The sequence below is a fragment of the Toxorhynchites rutilus genome, chromosome 3, assembly GCF_029784135.1.
Source record: "Toxorhynchites rutilus septentrionalis strain SRP chromosome 3, ASM2978413v1, whole genome shotgun sequence".
Lineage (NCBI taxonomy): Eukaryota > Metazoa > Arthropoda > Insecta > Diptera > Culicidae > Toxorhynchites > Toxorhynchites rutilus.
Window position 1 is genome coordinate 89066005 of NC_073746.1, and position 9793 is coordinate 89075797.

Here is a 9793-nt window from a genome sequence, read left to right on the forward strand (position 1 = left end):
TCGTCGAACGAAAAAGAACGTCGTGAATTAATCCTGTGCACTCATTTTGAGAATCCGGAGTTGTCACATCGGGACATCGGTAAGATGCTGGGAATCGTCCAATCCACGGTCAGCAGAGTACTAAAACAATACTTCGAGAACCTAACCATCGACCGGAAGGTGAAGAACGGCAAAAATGGATGCTCTGTCAGTGAAAAAGATCACAAGCGCGTAGTTAAGCAGTTTAGACGTGATCCGAGAAGTTCGGTCCGAGATGTCGCCAGTAAGATGAATTTGTCAAGTTCATTCGTCCAGCGGACCAAGCAGCGGGAGGGCCTGCGTACATACAAGGTTCAGAAGGCTCCTAACCGCGACGAAAGGCAAAACATGGTGGGGAAGACGCGAGCCCGGAAGCTGTACACCGAAATGCTGACGAAGCCGCATTGCCTGGTAATGGACGACGAAACCTACGTCAAAGCGGACTTTCGTCAGCTGCCGGGCCTGTTGTTCTTCTCTGCAAAGGACAAATTCAGCGTTCCGGAGGAGATTCGCAAGCAGAAACTATCCAAGTTTGCCAAAAAGTACATGGTGTGGCAAGCGATCTGCTCTTGCGGAAAGCGGAGCACCCCCTTCGTCATGACCGGCACGGTAAACGGGCAGGTTTACCTTAAGGAGTGCCTACAGAAGCGCTTACTACCACTATTGAAGCAACACGAGGGCCCGACCATCTTCTGGCCGGATCTCGCTTCGTGCCACTATTCAAAGGACGTGTTGGAGTGGTACGAAGCCAACGGGGTCACCTTCGTGCCAAAGGAAATGAACCCGCCCAACGCGCCGGAGCTTCGCCAATAGAGAAATATTGGGCGATTATGAAGCAGGCCCTCCGGAAGAACCCAAAAGTTGTCAAATCGGAGGCGGACTTCAAGAGAAAATGGATTTCTGTTCAAAAAAAACTACAACCTGACGTTGTACAGAACCTTATGGACGGGGTAAAGAGGAAGGTGCGAGCATACGGGCTTGGGCTCGAAGTATGAATAAAAAGAAAATGCCAAAAGTTGTTTAATAGTTTTTATTTCACTGTCTAAAATTTTCAAAAGGATCGGTCTACTGGGCGAATTTCTACAGCTTTTTTCCGTGATGCAATTTGATGTGACACACCCTTTACTTCATTGAGGTGTAATGGAACTCTCACGCTTTGAAAATTGTCATAGAATAGCTTTAAAGTCATATACTTACGATACGACAGGTGCTGATATTATTCAGATTTATTTTTTTTTTGCTTTCGCTTAGTAGCAGTAGCTTCTGTTTCTACAGGATCAGCGCCGTCGTAAGTTCGTGTCACTTCTTCTGATGCTGTTAAAAATCTCATTGCTTTTAACGACAGATTCCAGTGAGAGTCATCTTAAGTATTCTTTCGACCGATATCCAGTTTTTTTAATTTGTACTCGGTGTATGGTCCCGAAAACTTAAGCCTGCGTCAAAACGTATCGATGATTCTTTTAGATATTTTCGATCCTTAAAACAAGAACTTTCAAAACAAAATGGATTTTACCGACAATATGAGTGCACTTTTGAAGTTCACATTCACTGTACTTTGGTATGAAAAAGGTAAACAAAATCATTCATTTATTGTGAAGCTAGCCAATGAAACAGATTTATGCGTTTTTTTTTGCCTTAGATCGAACGAAAGCAGTCCTGTTTCACGCTACATATGAATTCCAAAATGACTCTCATTCAGACTGATTCAAATGTTTTAAGAATAAAATTGGTGAGATGAAAAAAAAATTGACTTCAAGCCTTATATTGGAAAGTTATTTTTAAAAAATCTGTAGATTCTGTATGAAACCCAATAAATCTGTAATCTGTAACTACAGATTATTGGTGTCAAAAAATATTAAATGAAACCCAATAAATCTGTAATCTGAAACCAATTTGACCAATTTGACCGTGGCGACGGCGGAATTTCCATTTTTTATAATATTACCAATTTAAATTACAACTGATTTTCTAAAAGGACGTATTCAAAATAATTTGCCTGATGTCTGATTAAAATATGATGTTTAACAACATTTTTGGAATAATAATGAACTATTTAGGAAAAATAACACATGGATTGGATTTCACAAAGCATTGAAGTTTTAGATTTATTTTGAAAATTCATATCGCTATTTTGGTGAGTGGCACCACTGTACGACGAATTTTGTTAAATTCGAAAGGCTTTCTAGATTTGATATTCTTTTGTATATTTTCATTAGAAAGCCTTTCGAATTTAAGGAAGGTGTCTTGAGATATTTTAACAGTGCAATTAAAATGTTATTTTTCCTGAATTGTTTATATTTATTCTAACAGCTTGGTTAAATATCATATTTTAATCAGACAGCTAGATTTTGAGTTAGGGGTTCCTAGGCTTAGAAGTCTGTGTTCAGCCTATGACGCAATGTTTCGCTTGTATCGAAATTGTGTTCCGCTGTTACTCTGGTTGCTCCTTTGTATCGATACACTATGGGGAGCACAAACCTAGCCAATCAAAAGGAATGTCAAGCATTATAAAAACACCCCACATTTCACAATCATTTAATTTTTGCAGAATTGTTCATCCCAAGAAAAATAGAATTTTATTTATTGTGATAGATGCGTAGAAATATGTCCTATTAATTGATGCAAACATCTTTGTGATTTATCAAGAAATGCTCGAGTTATAAACGTTCGGAATTTTTAATTTTGTCCTTCCTGTCCAGCGTTTAAATCATCATTTTATCCTCATATATTCCTATACGACGTAGTCTTAGTCCTATAATAAAGTAGCATGTTTTTTTTTGTGGTGAGTAAAATTGATAATGATGTTCGAAATTGATAATTATTTTATATTATATCAGTGAGTTTTTCACTATTTCATTCATACAAAATGCAAGAACCATCTCGTCCAGGCTCTAACAATCAAACAAAACGGCACTAAATTAGTATCGAATAATTTAACAATGTAATTTTTCAAACCTATTCAAAATCAGCATGCAACAAACTTACATCATAACGTACGTCAACTATGCGGTCTTGTCTCAGATACTACACGAAGCTGTAATATTTGAATTTAATTTTATATTTTTGTGACATCATTAATAATTAATGGTTGAAGATTTTTTTTACCAATTCTCACAATCCGTTTGATAAATATTCATTTCATATAACAAACGGCTTTTTCAGGGCAACCGATGGGAGTATTTAAGCAGAACTTTATTCAAAAGTAATTGTTCCCAACAATCACAATCCTATGTCAAGCTCCCGTTCCATCTACTTTTTTCGCATAGGAGCAATTCCAAATGAAATCGACGAATGACAAAACATTAGTATTTTTGATTCTAATGAAAGAATTTTATTCCGTTTGAGTTGGAGGAAATTTGAGTTTTCCACAGCATTTGGAATTTTTTTGACTCAAGTGTAACTTTTGAAAAGAGCGTATCGATTTTAGTAAATGAAATACTTGATGATCTATATCCCAAAAACTATGAGTCCGAAAGAGTGTCGTAGAAAGATTTGTAGAGTATCGATGTTTGAACGTGAAAATAATATACACTGAGAAAAAATAAGTACTCTTTTTGTATTGAAAAAAAACGACTTTAATTTACAATATCTAAAATATGTATTTTTTTTTCATATAAAATAGAAGTCATGAATTTTCGAGACTACGAGTTTTTGTATGTTGACAATCATTTTTAGGCACAAATTATAAATCCTGATGTGATTTAAAACAAAAAATCTCGTTGTCAATCTTCCTCTAAATGCAGCCATTCTCGAGATATTTGAAAAAATATTTCTAATTTGTTGTCTTTTTTTTACAGTAAATAGGCCCTTTTAATATGTTTGTCGTGTTATACCGTCATGTTCATGAAATTTCAATAATTTGCTTATAATTTCCAACAGCTTTTTCAAATACATCATTATGGTGAAAATGTATGTTTAGGAGTTACGTTGAAAAACATTTGAAGACATGTGGGTTAATACAAAACGTAGCAATATTGAACTTTTTTTTTTATCTCAATCACAATCAAAACACAAACAGTTTTCAAAGTAGAATTGAAATCCCAACAACACAAATACACCTCGTTGATTCAACCGGATGTTATGGGTACAAAAATAATTAACTTGTTTACGTCATGACTAGATTGTACCTGAAGTCAGGTATCTACGAGGTACCTCTGTGTGTGTATGAAAAGTTACTCGGATTCAAACATCGTTCATCAGTCGAACAATCTTCCTTATAGAGTGAATAACAGTATACCACAATAGACTGCAACGAAATTTTCTCGTGTTGTGGACCGTTTCCGAAAAACGGTAAGAAACGTTCATCAGAAAAAAAAAGTTTCTTAACCGTGTCAGTGATTGAGAAACTTAAGTTAATGGGATGCAATGTCATTTTAGATACATTTTTGATTTTTTTTATAAATCTTTCTAAGAAACTATTTCGGTACGACTCATAGTTTTTGAGATATAAATTATCAAAGATTTCTCTTACTAAAATCGATACGCCCTTTTCAAAAGTTTCACTTGAGTCAAAAAATTCCCAATTTCTATGGAAAACTCATATTTCCTCAAACCAAAACGGAATACAAACTTTCATTCGAAAAAAATACATGTTTTAAAAATCTGCATTTTTAGGACGATTTCATTTGAGGGGCTTAGAATGCAAGGGGAGTAAGTGACTTGATCGATTTCTCTTCTTCAACGTTTTCTTTAGTTAATAACTCAACTGCAAAAACGTTCCAATTTAAGTTTGCTATATAATCCGATAGTTGAGGTTCTGATCTATCTTCCACATTGTCAAATATAGCTGGGAATGTATTTGCAGCTAAGTTATGACCGAAAGAGAGAGAGTCGATGTAGAGAAATCGATCAAATCACTTACACCCCTTTCATTCTAAGCCCCTAATTTAGAATTACTCATAGGCGTGTGAGCGTGACCTTCCGCATCTCAGATCGATTTCCGAGTGTGCGCTAGCTTATATACGGATACGTGTGATTCAACAGCCTGTTTTCAAAACAATTTGAAACAAGCTTTCGGGTTAATAATTAACAATCATATAACACTTAGACATTTTGTCTTTCGAATGAAATGATTATCATACCACCCCGTTCAGCCGGCTAAGAAGTATTAAGGCAGTATTCTAGTTCAGAATCTGTTCGATTTTGTTTTTTGTTTTAGATAACCAGAAGGGCTGAAATCGTGTACGCTATGGCACAACGTTTTTTTACTTCTCTCACTCCATCAGCTCTTAACAATTCAAGTTTATGAATATTTTTTCTCCGTTCAATTTTTGTTTTATTTTGTTAAAAGATAGATGAACAAATAATGATATAATGGACAGTAAAAATATTTTTTATTTTATTTTTACGGAGCTAGAAAATACGTCTGGAATTCGTGTCTCTACACTAGAATACCCCCTTAACGTTCAAAATCTTGCACTCCAAGCGTCACTCGTTTTCGAAACAATGAACTTACACCCCTGTACAGAAATTAAAGACCTAGTCCTACGTCAAAAGTCTTGTGACTTTTGAAAATGGGTAAAATAACGAAAATAGTGCCTTCGCGTACACTATTTCAGCCTTTTCGGTTATCCGAAACATAAAATAAATCCGAAACAAATAAATAAATTCATAATCAGTGATGACGCCCCTGTGGTATGAACCTCGGGCAGGTAAAAAAATGTTTTTAACCAAAATAGGAACAATAAAAACATTTTTTTATGTAGTGCCACTGCTTATATTCCACGGAATCTATTTCGGACTATCCTTTTCTACTCGTAACTGACGCGTTTGGTGTAAATATGATGATCACATGAAAATGAGTAGTTATCCATGTTATCGCTATCTAGCAGACCCGGCGAATTTCGTCCCGCCAGTTTTTTTTTGTTTTCTCTCGAAGTTGTTTCGTTCTCGTACATTCGGAATCGATTTGGAATTTAAATTACTGAATGAATGAAATGCTTTTTGATGATGAATGATACTTACGAACCGAAACTTTTTTCATATACAAGAAGATGTGCGTAGGAGGTATTTGTAGCCACAATGGTTGCGCGTTCGCTTACCAAGCGATCGACGATTAGTTCAAAACTCAGGGCCCTCAATTGACCATCTCTGTGTTGTTATAGAATAACTACGTCCACGCATCAATCATCAGCGATGGAGATCGATTCACCCATTGAAACTGCTCTGCTCTGTAAGAATCATCGGACTGTTGTACTATTAATAACACAACAATAATCATATCAACTGTCTCCGCTGTCCGGTCTAATTGAACAATGAGAGAACAGAAGGATTACTATTATTGATCAGAATCGATAGAAAATAAAACTAAAATTGATTGTCACACATCCACAAAACACACGCGACGGTCTGACAAATCACTGACCACTGCCCGAGAATAATTCCCCAAAAATGCTGTGTCGAAAAACAATAGACACAAGACACTATAAAATAGCCCTGTAATCCACACTTAGTCTCTTTCCGCCAATAAATCATCGTACGATATACATCAAATCTTTTTTTTCATTCGGTGTGATCTCACAGAGTTATTCAATTCATCTCGTCGTCTTGGTCGGCTGTTAAGGTCACCCGTTTCACCCAGTGACAAAAGGATCCGTTTCCGCCTAAGTGGCTCGTGTAACTTGTCAGCTTATGAAGGGATCTATTGCGGACATTTCCCCGCAAACTGATTTCAAAAATCTTGATTTGGCTCGGAGCTTTGAGCATAGAAGTGTAACAACTCAAATTCGAGTACCCGAGATGCCTGGCTATAAAAAAAAATGGAGTGCCACATTTTTTAATTTTTTCAAATTAAAAGAATCGTCCTGAAATCACTGAAAAATGTATTTTTTTTGTCATTTTCATACAAAATAGAAGTAAAGTACACTATCTTACGTAAATTAACTCAACTTTGACGAAAAAGCATATAATGTTACAAAACAAAGAGGAACAAAAAAACGATTTTTTCAAGAAAAAGTGAACAAATTTCATCTCGATTTATTCCTAACTAAAAAAGTAAAGTAAAGTAAAATTTTGCTGCATGGGCATACAATACTTAGTATAGTGTATCATAAACACTATGTTTTCATTGGGATGCCAAATTACCGAATTTTCACTTTGGAATGAAATCTATGAAATTTGTGATTAAAATCTCGATACACTTACTCGAATTCGTTGAAGAACATCAATTTCTTGATCCAAATCAGCTTTAATATTTAAAATCGGCTCACTATTTGATTTTTAATGATTTTTCAAAAGACAAACAGAAAATTTTTCGAGATTTCTAAAACAATAAAACTTGATTTTTTTTAAAAAACACAAGTATTTTGGGTTTTTGGCATCTGACGTTTGTTACTACATTACTAGAACACTTTTTTTATTCACCACCAGAGTGCGCTCATTACCGCCGGAGATCCGGTTGGAATTACCCACGGGGTACCGAATTTGTACCAGTTCCTCTACGATAAAACATGTAACAAGTACATGATTAAAATCCGACTCTGTTACAGTAAAAATGCAAATGAGCCTAAATAAATAAACAAATGGGATAAAAAAAAAGATGTGTTGATTTCACCTAAAAATCCATCATCATTTCCCGAATAACCGAACACGATGCTCAATGTCTTCAACGCTAATTCCAATTGCAGAAACGAACTCCAATTATTTTTCTTGAATTTTTCTATTGTTCTTGAATACTCTAGCATTTATTCATCATTCTGATTTGACTAGAGTTGTACCGAAGTTGAAGTATGAGTGTAATATAAATTTGTGTACACTTTATCTATCAATATATAATCCTCCAAGCTACTACATCTATTACGAACTAGAAAAAGAAATTATCGATCTATGAGATGATGTTCATTCCAATAACGACAATAGTGCATTCGTCCACAGTTTCTATCCGCACTGATTTCCTTCGACCGTATTCTGTGTACCGAGCAACACAGTGGGCTTCAAAGGACAACATTATTTTACATTCCATCCATTGTTTTGTTTGCAGTTCTCGTAAAATATCTCCCGAACGATCCGCAGGAATTTAGCGTGGCAGCGATTTGCCATGTCAGCAGCATTTCCATCGGTCGCTCTCTTCCAAGAAACATACAAAATTGTTGCTAAACGTCATTTCAGTCGCATTACGATTCGAATGAAATCTCTTTCCCATTTCATTATCCAAATATGCAATTTCGTCCTGTGCCTCCCCACACATTCCCATCCAACCGCATGCCTTCGAGCCCTACCACAACGGAGAAGACGTTTTGGCATTGCTTTTTCTGATGGTTTGCCACCCTCCTCTCAGCGAACGCTGTGACAATGTTGCGGATTCACTGCAAGAAAAAAAAACACAGGATCCCACGAGAGAAAGAGACAATGCTTACACAATAATAAAATTATGCAGACATAATTTGTTTGCTCGTAGATTTATAAAACGATAAGCATAAATTCGTTATTTTTGTGCCATCGAAGAGCGGCTCTGACTCTTTATGGTTCTCGTCTCTGCCGGATTTGTATGGGCAGGCAAATGGAATGTGTGGCTAGAATCCCTTCATTTATGCTGATGCTCTTTTCATTCGGTTTTATCTTTGCGCCTCGTCGGAAAGAGAGCATTCGCTAGTTTTGCTCCATTGATGCTGTGATGGTTGAGAAGGATAGAGCGGCAGAAAATGAAAGTGCTAATAAAGGGAGAGTACGAAAAGGACCACCAACTAGTTGGGCCGAGATGCGATGCTCCCCGATGTTCGTACGAAGAAACGGGATAACAATGCTTACCGTGATGAGCAACGAGTAGAGCGGAACTGGTTACTTTTGCGCAGCATCCCTTTTTCCTTTCGGGTGGGCAGATTCTGTGGAGCCAATGCCAATGGGGGTTGGAATAGATGATGAAGTACTGCCTCTGTCTTTTGCTGATGCAGTGGAACTTTTCGCGCTCGTATGGCAGTAAGACAGATAGGATTGTTTCTTTTCGACCGAGACGAAACTTACTATTACTCGCTTCCATGATTTGTTGTGTACTAAGTGCATCAGTGTGTTATTACGCGTATGAATCACTACCAAATAGCAATCAAAATGACGCAAGTAAAATGCTAGGAAGAATAAGCCTCACCTCATGCAATCCAATTGTTACTACAGTGGTAGACATTCTTTTAGCCGCACCCAATTTTTCTTCAATAATTTTAAAAATAAGTCAATTATTTGTACAGTTTTGTTCATAAAAGACTATTATTGTTTATTTTCATCGAATTCATTCTAAAAAAAAGTATAAATTCACTTTTTGTTTTCTAAGTAATTCAAATATGTGGAATCAGGGTGGACATTCGTTTAGCCGCATCCTAAAATTTCAATAAAAGAAAAAATTGCCGCACAAAAATTTCGAGTCCAATCGGTAGCTAATATTTAGTATGTCCACCTCCATTTCGGATCACTTTGAAAACTCGTTTTGACATCGAGTCAGACAGCTTTTAAAGTGTTACCATATTGATTATAGCCCAAGAGTTACTGCCATGAGACTGGAAATGTCGTCAAATTGTCATCCGTTTGCATAGACCATCTCGGCCAAGATTCTCCATAGGTTCTCTATGAGATTGCAATCGACTGCAAGCAGGTCATTCAAGAAGCGGGGTGTCCTTCTCAGCAAACCATCCCTTCGATTGCTGGGAAACGTGGATCTATGCATTATCCTGCTGAAAAAACGATATCCTCGGTAGCGTTATTCTCAATATGGCCAATCAACACGTCCTCCAGTAATTGAAGATACTTTTCGGAGTCCGTTCGGGTGAAAATGAAACAAATGGAAGTTTTC